The sequence below is a fragment of the Neomonachus schauinslandi genome, chromosome 13 (assembly GCF_002201575.2).
Source record: "Neomonachus schauinslandi chromosome 13, ASM220157v2, whole genome shotgun sequence".
NCBI classification, from domain to species: Eukaryota; Metazoa; Chordata; class Mammalia; order Carnivora; family Phocidae; genus Neomonachus; species Neomonachus schauinslandi.
In genome coordinates this window covers 20,890,581-20,911,303 of record NC_058415.1, presented here as the reverse complement: position 1 = coordinate 20,911,303, position 20,723 = coordinate 20,890,581, and positions in this window count along the sequence as shown.

The window sequence follows — 20,723 nt, the reverse complement described above, 5'->3', positions numbered from 1 at the left end:
TGTTCTCTCTTTCAAATGAATAAATAAAATCTTCAAAAAATTAAAGAAAATAATGTGTGAATTCAGTAAATCTAAACCTTTATTAAATAGTACAGTTAATTCTTACAGTCTTTGGGAGGATTTTTCTTATTTAGCATTCAAAGTATGTGCCATATTTTTGCAGTATTTCCAATTTTTTTGTATTTTTCTTAACAAACCACATATGGAATACTAGAAACCATTAAAATGTGTAGCACCAACAAATATTTAGGCACATGGAAAAGTACTGACTCTATTTTGGTAAATGGAAAAAAGGAGAAAGTTAGCAAAGGATCGTGTAGAGTTTGTTTCTGGTTTTAAAAAACAATAGGCAAAAAAAGTTGTAAAATATGCACCTAGGAAAACATGAACCATGTTCCTCAAAATGTTAATAGTGGGCCTTCTGGTTTCAGCTTTGATATGTAAAGCGCTTAGAAGTCATCCCTCCCCTTCTTACAACAAGAAAAAGCTGAACTAACTGACCCAGCCAAGAGCTGAGGTTGTAATTGAAATTTCAGGTCAGACCACTACCCAGAAATCTGGAGAGAAAGGCAAATCCAGAGTCACTGTGGACATTTGCTTGCCTGGAACAGACGCCCCTGGAGCTCCAAGGTGGTAATTTTGACAAACTGTGGGAGGTGGAGTGTGAACTAATTTGAGAAAGAGAAACTCCTGTGGGGGCCATGGTCTTGGGGGATCCCCACACTTTAATTAGAGTTTTGCTTGCAGAAAATCCACCAGATTCTCGCAGTGAAGATCCAAGAGTGAGCTACCTTGTGGCGCTGTTGAGAGCGGGGAAGACTAATCACTGTGAAATAAACCCAGAAGGTTCTCCATGTGAAAGGCCTCCTCTCCTGGGCAAATGGTTTTACCAGAGCTTTATTCCAGCTGCGAGAAGAGATTTCCTCCCATTCTAGTCCCTTCTAGACTTCCGACGCAGTCTAAGGTAGGATGAAACAAAAAAACTACACCACTGTGAAGGTCATGGACCAGAGTAGGGGGCTCACTAAAACACTGAGATTGAATCATAAGATTATAGGCCACGTCCCCTCTCTCACACCTTACCATGACACCAAGGGGCTCCATAATTATAACAGTGGGTTGTAGCTCAAAGACCCTTGAGTGGACTCATATGTTAAAGGCTCCTTCACATTAGGAGGGCACTAGGTATTATATAAGACTTATGAATCACTGACTTCTACCTCTGAAACTAGTATGTTAATTTAATTGAATTTAAATTTTTTTAAAAAGTGGAAAAAATATGTTAAGGGCTCTACTGCAAAAACTGGTAGAGAAAATGAAAAGAAAATATGAATAAAGTAGGGACTTTAGTTAATAATCATGTACCATTATTAGTTTCTTAATTATAACGAATATACTATAGTAATGTAAGATAATAATAAGAAAAAAGGAGCGTAGAGTATATGGGAATTCTCAGTATCATCTCTTCACAATTTTCCTGTAAACCTCAAACTGTTTGAAAATAGTTTATTTTAAATATTAAAATTGATTTTTGGGGGGTGGTAGTGTTTCTTTGGGTGGTAGTAATTTAAAATTTTTTCTCTCTGCACTTTTGAGTGTTCTGATTTGGTAATAGTGGATCTGTATTACTTCTAAAATAAAAGACAATGTCTTCTAATATTTTCAAATACATACTTTGTCAAAAAATAAACTACGTTCAGATTGTTTCATATATACTTTTTCTTTCCTCCAGGTACATTGGTAGGCTTCCTGAGGGTAAGAATAATACTCTTTTCTTTCGTTCTCTTTCTTCTTCCAGCATTCCACCCCCATAATATCTTTGTTAGGGCTTGACTCATAGTACTAGATCAATATATATTTGTTAACTGACACTAACTAGCTGTACTGACTTAAATTGTTAGACTGAAAAATTACTGGTTTGGTATTTCTGTTCTGTTTTAATGCAATCAACTGTATGGTCAAAATAGGCATAAAGAAATGAGCCAATAAGACACTAAAGAACTCAACTAAGAAGTCTAACATGGTTCGTTATTGGATGCCTTAGACTTGGATTTTGTTTAAAGATTGGCTTCTAATTATTGGAGGGTTTATATCAATGCCAATTGACCTGGCCAAGTTGAGCTATATGGTGAGTTACGTCAAAAATCATAAAGGCCCTAAATAAATCTACTGTTTTAGCAAGAGCTAGCCTTACAGTCTTTGGAGAAGCCGATCCGATAGTGGGCACTGAAAGGATTATTTCAGTATAAATCAACTTTTCACCAAGAGCATGATTTTCAGAAACTTGCCTTTGGGGCTGAGTTCTTTTTGCCCCAGTCTCAGTGTTAACTTCTCTGTCCCCTTTGTGATGACAGAAAGTTTGTACAAAACACTTCTGGCCGTGTGTCTGTTAAATGAGCAGGCCAAACCAAACTTGAGTCACAGTTGTCTTTATTTTATGAAGATTTAAAGCCAGCCTTGCCCTCATGCCCTTCATCCGTATATACAAGAAAGACTGCAGCCAGCAGCGGGAGGCCCCAGCACAGCAAGGCCACCCAAATTCTGCCTACTGCTTAGGAGTGGTGAGAACACACTTAAGAAATCCTTCAAGATTTACTTCACACCCAGGAGCATAATGGGAAATGGCTCAGGGTTCAGGGTCGAGCTTTGTGTGTGGATATGTAAAGTAATGTGCAGGCTTTCTACCCCAGAAATGACCCTTCTGCACCATCCCTTTATTGGTAGAAAAAAACTCGGGGACGGTAACCCTATAGGCACATGTTTGTGAGCCTTGGATAATTGCTCTCACCTGCTTGACAAAGAAATTCTTAAATATTCCCTAGGTGTTCCAGAGAACTCCAACTGTGTTTCCACGGCTGGCTTTGCTCCCCTAACCTCGGCGTTTGAAAATAAGAGTTGTTAATGTTTTTAGCAAATTTTTCTTTTTTGTGGGGGTTTTAGCAAAACTAAGTCGGTTGAGACAAAACTCCCTCATCTCCACCTGATGACGAAAGGAAACTGACCAAATGTCTCTTTCTTCTTTATGTTATGTATGTTGATATAATCTGAGAATACAAAGCAATTTGCTGTCATAAAACAGTATAAAGTAAATGTCTGTGCCGTACTTGAATCACTCCTTATGCAAAACCCTTTGTCGGCTCCCCCGTTCAGCTCGCTGCAATACTCTTAGCTTTGATTGCCATGCAACTGGGCTCACTTGGAGTAGCATGGCTTACTGTTAATTTCCTCCCCTATTCCGTTTTGGAATTAACTTGTTAAATTAATCTCTTCATTTATTTTACAGTGTCTTCATGTTTAAATGCTGATTTTATGAACATCTGTTTCCACCACAGTTGCAAACCCATTACTTTTATGAGCTATACATATTTTAAAGAGATTTACTGCTGACCTTTGTTGGTGAATTGAATGTTTTTGTTGTCAGTAACATTTCTGTAATTGATGCCATTGTTATTGCCACCCAGATAGTGGTTTCAAATGAGAGATGTTTGGAGGAATCTTTTGACTTAAGCACATTAAATCAGACAGACATCACTTTAAAATTGTGTGGCTTCGGAAAAAAAAGAAGTGTGTTAAATCTTGCAGCGTGAGGCAAAGGTAAACAGCCACTCAATTTTCCTCTACTTTGAAACAGTTTTAAAGTTTTGTGTTTGCTAAAAGCAATTTTTTTTCTTCCCAGTGCTTGTCATTTAATAATACAATTGGGGGAACTGCGTTACTCACATAACCACTATGTAACTGTCGATAACTACGTCCATTTAAGTAAGACAAATTGTTCGTTCAGCTTTCCACCCCTTAGAAAATACATTGTTTTTCAGAGTCCAAGAGTAGGGCAAAACACCACCTAAGCATTCAACCTCCAGTCTCTGGGGAGACCTTTTGATTTCTCTCTGTTTCAGGGATATAGTAAAAAGTGAAAGAAATTTTGTCTCTCACAGCAAGCCGACAAAAATGGCAGAATGTTCAAAATAACTCCCAAGTATGGAGGCTGAATCTTGCCTTCATCCTGGAGAAGGTAATCAGAATTGGATACCCTACAGGAACCGGATGGAAAAGCCATACCCATAAAGATGACAAGTTTATTCTCTAATCCCTCCTATAGAAAATTTGCCTCTGTTTGGTTATGATCATTCCAATTCTGTACACAGTGGTGTATTCCCAATTCTGGTATCAGAAGAATTTGGTTTACTTAAAAAATTACAATTGTGTGTCATACTGTCTGTGTAAATCAGAAGTAAATATCTCAACTCCTCTGATGGACAATGCATTTTCTTTGTTTCTGTTTGGGTGCTTCTTTAAGTCTTAGATAATGAAAGAACGATTAGCATATGATAGGCTGCTAATTGTCTTTTTAAGACATCACATTACGAAATAATGTTATTAAAGTTCAAAAGGACATAATAGCTATGTAAAGTTGTACAAATTATGTATTTAAATTAATTTTTTCCATACCAATAAAATACTGTCTTTTTACTTTTCATAATCCAAAACATAATGTGATAATATTTTTATCCCTTCAAGCACAGGAAATAGTTGTAAATTACAATTATTATGATGTCTGCATTGTGTGTCTTTTACCATTTGCATTATCTGATAAGAAAAAAAAAGAATACTTCGCTCTTGCCTTTTTATCACCAAATTGCTTTCCTTTTTTTCCCACTTCCTTGTTATAAAAATAATACATGCTTATTGTAGAAATCTTGGAAGATACAGAAAAATATCAGAAATAAATCAAAATTACCTGCCATATACTGTAATTACTTCAAACATTCAAAAATATTACCTTTTGAATATGGTTTTGTATCTGGATTTTATCACTAAACATTATAACATTTTTCTGTTATTGTAAAGTTTACAAAAAGATAAGTTTTTACACTTGTGCATTTTCCATCAGAGACTTTTACAATGCTAGATTTAATTATTCATCTCAAAAATTATTTGTATTATTTTGCACATATAGGTTGATGCTTATTTTTTAAAACATCGTAAATAATATTGTAATAAATATTTTTTCATGCAAATCTCTTTGCACATAGCTAAAATTTCCTTCAGGATAAATTTGTAAAATAATTTATGGGGTAATAGGCTAATTCTGCCATAGGTAATGTATATATTTGAAAGTCTCAAAATTTCCCTTGAAAAAAGATAGTCCTATAACAGACTATGAGAATGATCATTTTACATGCTCATTTATGGTGGCTATTGGATCATTAAAAAAAAAAAAAAAACTTTGACAGATGAAATATATTTCATTATTGTCTTAATCTGCTTTTTAAAAATTCTTGAGATTTAGCTTTTTTTAATTGATTATTTACCATTACTGCGCTTCTTTTTAAATTTACTGTTCATTTCTTTGGTCCATTTTTCTATGGGTTGTTTCTTATTGAATTATAAGAGCTCTTTGTATATTAAGGATATCAGCCTATTATAATATTATATTTATGTGGCAAGCATTTTTTCCATTTGTTGCTTGCCTTTCTATGTATAAGTTTCTTCTATGTATAGAAGTTAATTTTTATGTCACCAAATCTATTTCTTCTTTCCCTAATATGCTTAGAGAGCCTTCTGGCATCCAGAGATGATTTAGCTACTTTATGATTTTCTTCTTTTTATATAAATATTTAATCTACCAGGAATTTACCTTGGGGTATGGTGTGAAATGAAGATTTTACTTGATCTTTTTTCCATACAGTGAACTAATTTTTCCTGCTCAATTTGTCCATTCTCTGCCCTCATGATTTCATCTTTATCATGTACATTATTCATACACACCCCAGGATCTTTTGGGGGCTCTCCATGCTGCTTCATTGACTATTCTTATTTATTGTTATTGCATTTTAATAGTCATCACATTATAATATAATACATTTGTTGGAACAGGTTGAATAACTTTTTTCTCCTCATCTTTGGGAATACTGCTCCCAAGGTACCTAACATGACCATATTGTCCAACGTGAAAAATTTCACATTCTTTTGTGAAAAATTTTATTTTGTTAGTTATAAGATGTACTTATAATTTCACCTCTGAAATTGAGCTCTGTCCTTCAATCAGTGTTAGCAAACAGCAGTCATGCAATAGTCATTAATACTTGCACCGACTTGGTCTTAGCTGTTCACATTGCTCTCACTTCAATTACATTTTATGCATTGCTGATATTACATGTGTTGAATTTATACAATTTAGGATGTCCTCAAGATTATACTGTGTTCATTAAAAAGAAGTTATTGTATATGCAGAAGATGTGAAAACTAATCAAAGGGCAGATTTGTTGTTGGAAGAGGGACTTAAATTTCATATTATCTAGCAAGAGAAAAACCTATGTGCTTTATCTGATCTAAGCAAGGCAGATGCCTTTCAGCAGATGAAGCTGTTACTAAGATCCAAGAAAAGGACTGCTTATCATGCACTACTCAATACAACTAAAGACAGGAAAAGTTGCTAAATCCCTTGGAACAGATGAAAGAAATTTCAAAGCAATGAGGAACATATGTGACTGGGTCATGCATTGGGTGGGACTACTTTTTAAGGCATCACACGTTAAGTTATTGGAAACTTCTTCCTGACTTTGAACAGAAGCTACTTAGCTTCCAGCATCATATCTGATTGGGTAAAAAAGTGTTGGTATCAAAACTTGCAAAGTGGGTAGAAGTGACTTGGAAGAAAATACTGGAAATAGCAGTGGAGCACTTTTGAAAAATTCTGAGTCATCAATTCTCTTTAAGGCGCCAGGGATGATATGACAAAATTTCTGTCTAAATTATATTAAAATGTAATTGTCAGCATTGGTACTACATAAAATAATGGTGCCTCTTATGATGAACACATAGTGTTTTAGACTAGACGAAAAACAGTAGTTGCCTTGATTTTCTTCATTAGCAATTTACTGCACACACAGGGTGAATCTGCCTTTGTCTATGAACAGATTTCAAGTCCTAACAAGTATAGTATTGATAACGTTCTTGAAGGACATAATAACACTGCAACTTCTATGTAGAAAAACCACTATTTCACTTAGTAAGCCCAAGAACTTAAAAGTGGTTCTTCCAAGTCTAACTCCTATCTAGGGCTTGACTTTCCAAGTTCCTTTCACATCCAGTGATTTTTTAGATGGCCCCAGGACATTTGGGGGCAATTGTGAGTGTCCATCTTTGCATGAGTTCTATCTATACTTTCTAACAGGACCTTCAGTATCCTGGTTCCCAAAACGACTTCTCTTCTGTGAAGCCTTCTCAGAATGGTCAGAAAATAGATGGCTTCTATGCTCTTACCCTGAATGAGTTTGAATTTGAAAGTCTACTTCCTCATTCATGTACTTAGAGTCCAAAGCCAAATTTTATCATTGTTGTTCTACTTTTACCAATCTCGTCAGTGTTCCTAAGAGCTTTGGACAACTCTCCCCTGTCTCTGGTGGTTGGTGTTCTCTTGTTGCCAGAGACCTTCTCCATGTGACTGTCTTCCTAGAACTTCCTGGGTTTTCTTTCATTCCTTTTTCTGTATTATCTGGTACTTTTGGCACTCTTAAAAAAGTGTCAAATGCTTCCTTTACCTTTTGCCTTTTTCTACCCCATCTTCCTTTGTACTAAATTTGCAATCTCTGGAACATGGTCATTACCCAGAATGCCAAATGTAGGTCAACTGATGTTGCTGTGAAAAGCGCTATAAAAAGGGAAACGTACAGTGTCTTCGTGTTTATTACAGAGAAAATACAAGCTATACAATGCTGCTTGGAGAAAAAAAGGTGACTGTATGCTCTAGCTCTTACTAGGTAGTATCACCCCCCAAAATTATTAAGAATATAAAAGTTTAATCAATTGCAGATACAATGTGTTCAACATATTATAACATAATTTAAAATAATCCTTTTTTTTCTACTGACTTGTGATGCTAGCTTTACCTTATACGTAATTCCTACAGCTACCATATTGTCATGTACTCTGTATTCCATCTCTAGTGAAATCCTAGACCCTGTGTATAAGGCACAGCAATCAGGAATTACTTTAGGGTAGGAAGAATCTTGCTTCCTTCTAAGTTTGGTCATTTAAAATATATCCACAATACTTTTGACGATACCCCCAATGTAATGTGGAGCCTGATTCTTTTTCCCTGGAGCAAGGGCTAGGCACAGTCACATGCTTCTAACAAATAGAACATGGCAGCAGTAATGGTACATGACTTCTGAGACTAGGTCATAAAAGGCACCGCATCTTCCACCTTGCTCTCTCTCTCTTTCTTCATCACTCTCTCTGCCATTTTGTGAGTGTTCAAGCAGCCCTAGGAAGAGGTTCAGGTGGAAAGGAACTGAACCCTCCTACCAATCACTGGGGAGGAACTGAGGCCTCTTGCCAATGGCCTTGTGAGTGACCGTACTGGAAGAAGATCTCCCAGCCCCAGTTAAGCCTTCATATGATTTCAACCCCAGCTGACATCTGCAACCTCAAAAAGGTCCCTGCTAAGAATGCCCAGCTAAGCCTTTTACAATTTCCTAACCCATAGAAACTGTGACATCATCAATGTTTGTTGTTTTAAACTGCTAAGTTTTAGAGTAATTTGCAATAGAGAATTCAGTGGAAACAGATGATTGTAGCCAAGGTAGATCATACCTCCAACATACTTGCTGGTGGAAAAAGCTTCAGTCCCAGAGGGAAGGCCTCTGGGATGACGTCAGCTACAGTCTACCTTGACCCCCCTAGTTTTTCTGTCCTATTTCCAACATCTCAATCTCCTTCCCTTTATCATTTGGTGGAGGGGTAGCCTCATGCTCCCTAGTCACCATATGGAAGGAAGAAGATTATCTGTTCTATTCCAAAAGTTCACTGCAAGTACTGTGTTATGGATAGTTCTGAGCAGCTATTATTCATATTGAAAGACGATGATTTCAAGGCACAGAGTACGTGAGGCTAATATAAACTATTACACAGCACCGGTAGAACTATAATTTAATTTTTGGGATTTGTCATTTGAACTCTATCTACTTTGAGCTAGGGAACCAAACTGATGCATACCCATTATCAGTAATAATATTTTAGGTATAAGAATAAATCCATAATAAGAAAAAGGAAGGAAAAATGAGCTGGCGGTTATTGAGGACCCACCATATTCCAGGTTTTGGGCTAGGCAAAATTAATACACCAAAAAGATTGACGTGATTACTGTAATTGCTCTACTTCCTTTGCTCCTGACTTTGATGCTAGTAATCTGTTTATGCCCTAAATTTGTCCCTCCTATTGCCTTCATAGTCAATTTTCTCTGGGCCAGAGACGGGCTACTTCTTGCCTATACTTTTCATCTCTTCTCTTGGATTTGCTGATTAAAAAAGTCAAATAACAATACTTCTCTTTGGATGTGCCCTCCATCCCCAATTTTCTTTTACTATATTTTACTTCTTTTCCTTTCTTTTTTTAAGATTTTATTTATTTATTTGAGAGAAAGAGAGCACAAGCAGGGAGAGGGGCAGAGGCAGAGGGAGAAGCAGACTCCCCGCTGTTCAGGGAGCCCAACAAGAGGCTCAATCCCAGGACCCAGAGAACATGACCTAAGCCAAAGGCAGACGTTTACCTGACTGAGCCACCCAGGCACCTCTACCATATTTTACTTCGATGGGAAGCTCCTACCCTCATCCTTGATTCCATTCTACTCTCTGTTTTAGCCCTAAAGGCCTTGTTAACTGACACCATATGAGGTTTTATGGGCACTGAGGGAAAGTGACATAATTTAAAGAAGAGTGCTATGATATTGCAGTGAAGAAGAAACAGATTACTGGTAAAAATACAAAATACATGGACCCTGTGTGAGTTTATTAACTTTCACATATGCTTATCACACTCCTGCAAGTATTGTCCCAGATCTGGGGCTGACTTATCACTCAAGTGACCATAGTTCTTACTTCACCTGCAATTACAATGTTCTGTTAGTAGATTTGGTCAGGAATTTGTGGTCCAAAGAGCCATATTTTAGGCACAGGAAACATAAATGAGTAATTTTTCCCAATTGATGATAGTTCATTCAAATAAAAATATTTATCATAAAAGACATAATTGTTAATATAAAAGAGCAAGTTCCTAAAAGAAATACGAGCATTTGGATCTGCTCTGAGTTACTGTGAAGCCTAACCCTGGTTTATCCCTGAGCTTGACTTGTCTGTTTTTTCAACCTGTGTTTGTAAAGTTGGATTCCATGTCTCTTTGGTGTATGTACCTGGTCAAGGATTTGGGGCTTTGCTGTCTTTCAAATGAAAGCTATGCCTGCATTCTGTAAATCAAAGGCAAAGCCTTAGTTTTCCTTTTCAACCTTGCTGCTTAAAAACTTACTTTAAAAGGAAAGGCTATCCATGTTATTAGTGAGACAGAATAAAAGAAACAAGTTACAAGTGTTTTCAATGTCTCTCCACCTTCAACAAACCATCTTGGAAAACAGGGAGAAGAATTTTTCTTGCTTACTCTGTCAGTTTTTAGGTGTTCTTTCACTCTACAGATCTTGGTAAAAGAGGAAGAGGGGACTTGAAAAAAAGTCTGAGTGGTTAAAATGGGCCACATAGTAAAGAGGCTGCACCAGGGACAGATCAGTCAGGATGCAAGAGATGCCCATTCAGCTAGACTGAAAGGGAGTTTGGGGGAGGAGCCAGGACTTTGCGGCAGCTGCCTCATGCAGAAGGAGGCCACAAGATTGGAAAGAGAATATTTCCAAAGTTTTTCTGGATATTCTCCCTTCGGCACTTTTTATGAATGGCAGCAGTAAAAATTTACATTGTTTTTCAATTATTTTGGAATCTGGACTAATGCTTCCTTAACATGAAATTATGCCCACAGGGGTCATGAGATGGCTGGGCTTTGTATGCATAATACATTTTATTATTATTTTTTTTTTTTTGTGAAGGAAGGAGAGAATGGACTCCAAATTGCTCCTCTTCTTTAAATATCTTAGACCAGGGCGCCTGGGTGGCTCAGTCGTTAAGCATCTGCCTTCGGCTCAGGTCATGGTCCCAGGGTCCTGGGATAGAGCCCCGCATTGGGCTCCCTGCTCCGCGGGAAGCCTGCTTCTCCCTCTCCCACTCCCCCTGCTTGTGTTCCCTCTCTCGCTGTGTCTCTCTCTGTCAAATAAATAAATAAAATCTTTAAAAAAAATAAAATAAATATCTTAGACCTATTTATGATGTTTTCCTTAGCAACAACAAGCTATATAAAACACAGTAAGCTCTTCAAATTAGTTTTAAGACTGAAACTCAAGAAGTAGCCAATGGAACATAATGCGCAGGAGTAAGGGAGTAGCAAAGCTCACCCTTCCAAAGTGACTCCATTTGAGTTTTCTCTTCTACCATGTTCTGGGACCCCTACTCCATCCCCATCTGTCTCCAGTGGTCAGCCCAGGGCTTTGTGACTTGGTAATGTTATTCTGTTTTCCCCCATCTGTGGCATTTCTGATTACCTCTTAAGTCTGCTGGACTTTGGTTTTGGGACCTGTCACTGAGTTCTGGCTTCCTCACAGCTGATCTGATCAGCCAGTTTTTCTGTCGTGTTCTATCACTAGGTGGTAGGCCTCACGGACTCCCTTAGAATATACGTCCGTTCTACTTCTAGGCAGCCTTTCAAAAGTGGTTGTGGTTACAGTGCACAAAAGCAGTGCAACAAAGCAGTACTTATTTTTACTAGAAATGCAATCCAGTAAGATTTACTCAGAATATTTTATTTGGAAACAACAAATAAGCAGAGCTTTACAGGGCTTAAAATAGAGATGCCCAGGGTTGTCATTCGATCATTTATTTTTCTGAAGTCAAAATATCAATGAACAAAAAATCTGATATATAGTTGACTATTAAGTGAAGAGCTAATGTCTGTCATTTCTCAGAAGGCTTGGTTGATTCTTGGCTTCGAACCAAACCTCCCATTGCAATCATATAAATTTGGTACTTGCACAATAAATATGGCCAAGTGACTAAGTTATGACAAAAAGATAAGAGAAAGTATTTTATTTTGTTAACATAAGGTATCTATGAAGCTAAGATAAATACTAATTTAGTAAAAAGCACTATTCATTGATAAGAATTCAATTGTGAAAGCTGAATCTTTCATTAGGAGGCAGACTGAAATTGTACTTGAAGTTATCTTAAGAAAATTCCTACCAAAAATTGAGAAAGAAGGTACATATGTATATTTTATAATTGTTTTTATGGAATTTCACTAAGTTTGTGGGAAACATCACAATATATAGTTAAATGTGTCATGGAAACAAGCATTAGTTACATATCTCAGAAACTCTTCTCAGGGTGTTTTGTGTGTGGGGTAGGTAGGGTGGGGATTGATGATCGAAGATATTTTCCTGATATTTGACTGCATGTACAGGAAAGATGATTGTTCAGACTTTCCCTCTAACTTCTTCATTATAAATAACTCGCTACTTGGTTTTTAAAGATTTTAAGTTGGTGTCATTAAAAAAATAATAAATGAGCCCCTGATGAATACACACACATGTACTTTAATTCATTGAGACCCACAATTTTGTTTCCAGTTGAAACAAAATTTCATTGACCCCCTTTCTCTCTCTGCATCCCCATATCACTATAATAAGAATTATCAAGTAGTTCCTGGCTAAAAGGAAAATTTAGAATATCTCATACTTTTAGATGAAAGAGATAGAGTGTGAGAGATTGTGTGAGTGTGAGGGGGTTAGGGAAAGAGAGGGAGAGAGAGATAGGGAGAGAGAGAGAATGAGAGAGAGAGAAAGAGAGAATGGCAACAGGAGAGGGAAATGGAGTAATGGAGTCAACTCCCAATTACCTGGGCTAATGGAGTGTGGATAAAACAAAATGGCATACAATCAGCCAATCAGTCTGAGGGTTTTTTTTTTTTCCCCACCACAAAAATTCTTTCTTTCACAGACAGAAAACACAGGATCCACGAGGGGGGGGATTTGGAAGTAAATCTGGAAAAAAATTTTTAGGCTGATGGTAAAGAATCAGATGTGGTTTTTTTGTTGTTGTTTTTTGGGTTTTTTTTTTTTTTTAATCTGACCCCTTTAAAGATTGCTACATAAACTTTCTTCCTTTAGCAAAAAGAAAATACCACGTTTTTCTTCAACCTTATTCCCATGATACAGTCACACTTCTGCCCCATTTCTACCAACTATAATATGAAAGGAGGAGTGGGGCTAGCTGATATGCTGGTTATATCTCCCCCAATAACAATATAATTGTCACTATTGTCAGGTTCCTTTATTAAGATATTTGGAAGAATATATAGGAAAACACATTTAAGAGATGCTGGGAGCTGAACCTAAAAATGCAATTCTAACTACATAATCCTGAATAACACAATGAGGAAGGGAAGGGGGAAGAAATTACAGATATCAGTATGGGGGTATAAGAAATTCTCTAGTGGGGCTCATGGGTGGCTCATTTGATTAAACATCTGCTCTTGGTTTCAGCTCAGGTCATGATCTCAGGGTCATGAGATTGAGTCCCAGGTAGAGTCCAGCATTGGGCTCCACACTCAGGAGGGAGGCTGCTGGAGATTCTCTCCCCCTCCCTCCCACTCTGTTCCTTTCCCTCCCCATCCCCTGCTTGTGTGCACGCTCTCTCTCTCTCTCTCAAATAAATAAATAAATAAAATATTAAAAAAAAAAGAAATTCTCTAGTAGATTCATCTTCTAAAACAAGTAGTAGTCAAGAGAGAAGGGCCAGAAAACCAAAAGAGAAATACAGGAGAATAGCATGAACTTTTATAAGAAAAGCATTATAGGGGCTGATGATAGAGTCAAGAAGTACTTTAGTCATTTTTTTTTTTTGACAAGAAAAATGAATCCATGTAGTTGACATTATTCATTGTCTCCTTAGCATTTGTTCCTATGTCTCCTGCCAACAGTACCCTAATTGTCCTTCATTGAATTCACTCTCATACATGAGATTTGTGTGGGAATGATCCCATTTTCAGTTCCAGAGATGGGTCTTGATTTACTTAATCCAATCAATTTATCCTCTCCCTAAATGAGTTCAGGCATGGATATTTGATCCAGTGACAAAGTATGAATCCCATAATAAATGTAGGAGCTATCAGACACTCATTCTCTCAGATGAATTGGTACGAAGACAATGTGAAGGCTTACACAGTTGTAACCATTTTGTTTTTTATTGCAGTGGGAAAAGTCTTGAAATGAGATGGAAACCATAACAGACACAAGGGAAAGAAAAGAGAAAAAAAATTGATCCAGTGAGTTACTAGATCATTTGTGTCCTAAAGCCAGAATTACCTGTGGAATTTTAAGTTTTGGGAGATAATAAATACTCTTTATTATTAGAGACTTTGAATTGAGTTGAATGTTGCTGTCACTTGCAACCCAAATATTCTTAACAGACCAGACAACAGGGAATACAGTGTCAGTTAACTGGATACTACATTTGTTTTGAGTAACTTTTATTTTCCTAGTATTTAAAAATTTTAATCCTCACAGCATCCCCAAGAGTAGAAGGTATAGCAATAAACTTCAGCAGACCCAAAGCCTTAACCTGCGAGAAGATGCTCACTTGGGAAACTGACCTTGAGAAGCAGAACTCTCTTTGACTCATTCTTGTAGGAATGTTTTGGGGGTGTTGCCAGTTACTTGCATCTAGTGGATAGGAAGACATTCAGAAGCTAGACAAATCAAAAGAAAAGGAAAGAAAAACTGGGCGATCATGGCAAAGGAAGTTTCTTTAACAACTTGAAAGTGTCTTAACAATGATCAGGATATACCTTGGTAGAAAGTTGTCTTAATGGGATTTTGAGGATCAGGGAAGCTTGCCTCTCCAAGGAGGATTGATGCTGCCTCCTCTGATCTGTGAAGTCATCTGTGTGAAGTCACTTGTGTTTATTCTTTAGCAACGTTAAAGGAACTTGTCTGTTGGTGTCTTTCTATTAATCACAATATTGTTCTGATTAAACATTGTGCTGTTGATTATTATTGAATACCACTTGATGGTGGGAAAGCTGCATTTCAGCTGCATAAATAACTTGCTGAAGATCACACAATGAGTTAATGGGAGTTCCCGGGCCCAAAATATTGACTCTCTATCTTCCAAGCCCATGTGTTTTCCAAAACATGATTTTGCTTCTGTCTTCTCCTCAGGGAGAATAATTTTCAAACTGGGGAGGACAGATAAAGCATTTCAAAGAGGAAATTAAAGTATTAAATGAAAGAGTAGGCTAAGGAAGCACCTGGGCATGCTAATTGAGTCTCAGACTTCCAAGCCCAGTTGAATTATATATATTATGGGGCAGACAAACTTGTAGATGACTTCAGCATTCAAGAATCTGTGGGACAGAGATGGGAAACATTGTTCTCTAAGGGGGAAAAAAAGGGGGTTCTAGAATTATAGACTGGTGTTTTATAATCTCTGACCTGGACTGCTTCTCTGAATTTTAGAGCTATCTATCCTATATCTGTGATATTAAAATTAATGTTCATTTGGATGTGGTTAAACAAATGTTTTCCAAAGAGTTCAGTTTTGAGTGGCCAGTATTTGGGCCATGCCACATTTTTTTTTTTTTAAATTAACAACTAATTGTATTAGTTAGGGTTCTCTGAAAAACAGAGTCAACAGGAATTGGCTCATGCAGTTATGGAGGCTGCAAATCCCAAGATCAGCAGTTGCCCAGCCAGCCAGAGCCCCAGGAGAGCTGATGGTATAGTTACAGCCTGAAAACCAGCAGACTCCAGACCCAGAAAGTGCCAATGATTCAGCTCATGTCTGAAGGAAAAACTGACATCCTAGTTCAGAGGTAGTCAGGCAGGAGGTTCCACCTGACTCATATTCTATCAGGCTTTCAACTGATTGGATGTGGCCCATCCACATTAGGGAAGGCAATCTGCTTTTATCATTCTACTGGTTCAAATGTTAAGCTCATCCAGAAACACCCTCCCAGACACACCTATAATAATATTTGACCAAATAGCTAGGCACTCCATGGTGCAGTCAGATTGAGAAATAAAATTAACTATCACATGAATATTTATCACATTTGAGGAGACTATAATGGTGGAAGGTAAAGTTAATATATTAGATGAAATAATCACCATTCAAAGTGATTTTGAGAAAATTGTGGGTAAAGACTTCTGAGGCAGTGGGATTATAAATTAATCTCTTCTAGCACTGAATGAAATAAATTTTAAAAATAAGAAGAAGCAAACATATGAAATCCCCCAAAGAGGAACAAGCAAAACAGTAAAAAATTCAGACAGTGACCGAATGAGGAAAGAGAACCAACTTCATGTTATATAATTTAAGAGTTTCAGACAAGGAAGGAAATTGATCACTCTTTTGCAGCACAGCATGGCTCCTAGCCCTATCCTTGGAAGTAGAATTGAGGAAAGAAAAGGAGTTGATAACATTTTAAGAATTTTTACTAAAATCCTTAAAAAAAGAAGCAGACTCAAGCATAAGACTGACAGAGAGTCAAGGAAAAATTCCTCTATAATAGAAGCCACCAAATATAACCACTGGGTCATGGTATAAGCAGTCAGGTTATGAAAGCATAACATATTTCAAAAAACTATGATGAATTAGGGCAAGGAGATTATGGAAGTGGAATATGTCCTTAGTGGCTGGTGAGGGCCCCAATATAGGTACTCTAATGGGATTTCCAGCCAGCCCGTTTTCCCCTCTGTTCACCATCTACCACCTCCCAGGATCACCATACTGGATACAGAAAAGAAAATTTCTTCAAAGATGTATTTATTTTTGGTGGGCAGAGAGGAAGAGGGAGAGACTGAGGTGCGGGGAATCTTAGGCAGACTCCCTCTGAGCACAGAGCCTGACATGAGTCTCAATCCCAGGACCCTGAGATCATGACCTGAGCCCAAATCAAGAGTCTAATGCTTAACTGACTGAGCCACCCAGGTGCCTCTGGATGTAGAAAATTAAAGAGCAACACTAACCTCAGAGAAGGTACTAGGTGCCTGATAAGAGTTTGATTCACCTGCTCTATATCAGAACCAACAAAAAGTCTGAGGAGAGTGGCTAATCTTAAATATGGGATATACTACAGCTAAAAAAGTTGAAAGGGAGAAATACAGCCTACAAAATCCAATAAAGAATACAAATTGAAAGAAAATATAATCTAGGAAATATAAGAAAACTCTCTATGGATATTTTACACTATGAACTTACAAAATGAATTTTAATTAGAAGGTGAATTCAATAAAGCAAAAGATAAAGAAAGTAATAAAACAGCCCAATGGGAAGAAAAGGGAGTTTGTGGAGGTAAGAAAACAAACTGAGGTAAAACCTAAATGTTATGCATGGAGATAGAAAATGAATAAAGTTGGGAACAGCAAGAAACAGGACAGACACAGCTGAAAACAAAAAGATGTCAGGGAGACAGAACTTGAGATGATTCTGGTAAAGTCAGAAGAGAAAGGCTACAACAATGATATATAGCAAGGACAATGACAGAAGAGTCAATGATACATAGCGAGGACAAAGATCATCCAACATGCACATAATTGCCACCACTTAGGTACAGAGCCAAACAAAGAGAACAGCAAAAATTTTCAGAGCGATAAAGAAAAAGCAAAGGAAGAAACTGAATATTAACATCAAGAGAATCTCTGCATATCATAAAATACTTTATATTGAATGATTAATGTTGAAGCATATTCTGGCAGAGCTATTGACATTTAACATTTAAAAAGTTAGGCATCCAGAGTGAAAAATCAGATACAAGAAGAAAAAAATCGGACTGGCCTCCATCCATTCTGCAAAAATACTGCAGAACGCTGAGTGAAGGGGCGGGTGACCTGAGAATGTCAAACTCAGCCAAACTGTAGTCCTTGTAAGAAAGAAGGCCACAGAAAGATATTTTCAAGCATAAAGAACTTGGGAATACAACATTCATGAGTCATTTCTGAAAATGGATTGTATTAATTTTGCTCTTTTGTCAAGGATCAGTCTGCTATACTTATGTGGGTCTATTTCTGGGCTCTCTATCTTGTTCCATTGATCTATCCGTCTATTCTTTCACCAGTGCTGCACTGTGTGGATTAGGGTTAGTGTGGTCTTGAAGTCAGATAGTGTCAGATAGTGCCCGTTTTCCAATTTTGCTCTTCTCCTTCAATATTGAGTTGGCTATTCTGGGTCTTTTGAAATACACATTTACAACTAATCCAAGTCCACTTTCAAATAACACTATGTACCACTTCATAAGTAATTCAAATACCTTATAATAACAAAATATTCCTAATCCCTCCCTTGTATCATTACTGTCATTGATTTCACTTAGACCTAAGCATACAGAAGCATATATATATGTATATATATATATACGCACACACAAATATATGTAATATAAAAGCATACATAATTGAATACATTATTGCTATTATTTTGAACAAACTGTTATCTGTTAGATCAATTAAGAGTAAACAAAATAAGTTTTTACTTTTCCTTTACTTTTTCATTATCCTATGCTCTTCCTTTCTTTATGTAGATACAAGTTTCTGACCTATATCATTTTTCCTTCTCTGAAGAACTTCTTTTAACACATTTTGCAAAGGCCTACTGGCAACAAATTTCTTCAATTTTTGTTTGTCTGAGACAGTCTTTCTCCTTTACTTTAAAAGGGTGATTTCACACTGTATAGACTTCTACGTTGGTGGTTTTGTAGTCTGCTCTCTTCTTGGTTGCATGGTTTCTTAGGAGAAGTCAGATGTAATGCTTATCTTTTTTCTTCTTTGGGTACGTTGTTATTTTTCTCTGGCTTCTTTCAGTGTTTTTTTTTTTTTTTCTTTTTCTTTGATTTCTTATAGTTTGAAAATGATATGCAAAGGTATAGGGGTTTTTTGGTTATTTTTGTTTTTGTTTTGGGCATTTATCCTGTTTAGTGTTCTCCGAGCTTCCTAGATCTGTTGCATGATATCTGACTTTCATTTGGGGGAAATTCTCACTCATTATTGCTTTGAATATTTCTTCTGTTCTTTTCTCTTTCTTTTCACTCTGGTATTTCCATTTAGCATTTGTTATGCCTTTTGTAGTTGCCCCACAGTTTTTGAACATTCTATTCTGGTTTTTTTTTTTTTTCCCCCTCACTCTTTTTTCTCTCTGCTATTCACTTTTTGAAGTTTCTGTTGACATATTGCACGTTCAAATATTCTTTCTTCAACTATGTCCAGGCTACTAATAAGCCCACCAAAAGCACTCTTCATTTCTTTTACAATATATATTTTTTTATCTCTAGCCTTTCTTTTTGATTCGTTCTTAGAATTACCATCCCTCTGTTTACATTACCCATCTGCTCTTATCTATTATCTACTTTTCCATTAGAGCCCTTAGCATATCAATCATAGTTGTTTTATATTCATGATCTGATAGTTCCAACATCCCTGCCACATCTTGGTCTGGTTCTGATGATCTCTGTCTCTTCAAACTGAGGTTTTTGCCTTGGTTCTGATGATCTCTGTCTCTTCAAACTGCAGTTTTTGCCTTCTAGTGTGCTTTGTAATTTTATGTTGATGGTGGACATGATGAGAAAAGAAACTGAGGGACGTAGGCCTTTAATGATGTGATGATGGTCAGGTGTGATGGGAAGGGAAGGAAGCATTCCACAGGCCTATGATTAGGTCTCACTGTTTGAGTGAGCCTGTGTCCTCGGACTGCGACCTTCACAAGTGCTTTTCAGTTTTTAACCCCACTAAGTGGGACAGGATGGTTACAGGAGTCAGGAGTTGGGTATTTTCTTCCTCCCAGGTTAGTTGGGCTCTGATAAACCCCAGTAGGCTAGGCTCTGATAAAATAGTTCCTCCTGTAGTCAGGCCTTGATAATAACAAAATGCTCAGATATGTTTCAAAATGGTCACTTTCCTCCCTCCATTTGAGGGAAGCCAGAGGGAGTTTTTCTCTGCTCTATACTTTGAGAACCTAGTGGAGCTCCTGGAAATAAAACTCACAAAAGTGTGAGACTTGGGGTCCCCCTGGAGCTTTTCTCTCTCAGACTGGTTCACACTGAGCCTCCAGAAATTTGTCAGTGACAGTTCGGGTCTTTCTACCCTAATTCTGCTTCCCACAGAAATTTCTGGTCTCTGGGTTTTTGGTTCCATAAGTTGTGATTCTCTATACCTGCTTGTCTGTCTGTCTCTTCATTTTGGGGTTTGTGGTTTGCTCTATGACTCACTTCTCTGGCAAATCTAAGAAGGGTTACTAATTTTTCAGTTTGTTCAGTTTCTTACTTGTTAGGATGGAGCAGCAGTAACTTCTAAGCTCCTTACATGCCAAACCAGAACCCAGAAGTCCACAATCTGCTTTTAGGGTTAGAGTAATAGCATAGAAAGCATAGAATTAATATCTCTTGTGGAAAAGTCTCACTTATCTGAAGTTCAGCAATTCCTTCAGTTTTACTATAGTGTCTTTTTTTCTGTTAAAATAATATTAAATTTAATGTTTTTAAAATGAAAATGTGTTTAATGTTAACTATAACATTTTTCTTATCCACTTAAACATTCATTTATTTTTCTGTTTCAATTTGTGAATGCAAAGGTGTATGAATAATGTTTCTATTTTTGAAGGGTGGCATTCTCAGTGATTTATTGCTTTCTATTTTTCTATATTGCTTATTTTTAAAAATTATATGTGTATCAATTTTATAAAAACAACAAATTCTTTTAAGAGAGATACCTCAAGTAGAGAGGTACAAGATAGCAGCATTGAAGTGTCCTGAACTCACCTCCTCCCATATACATAACAAATCTACAGCTACACAAGAAACAA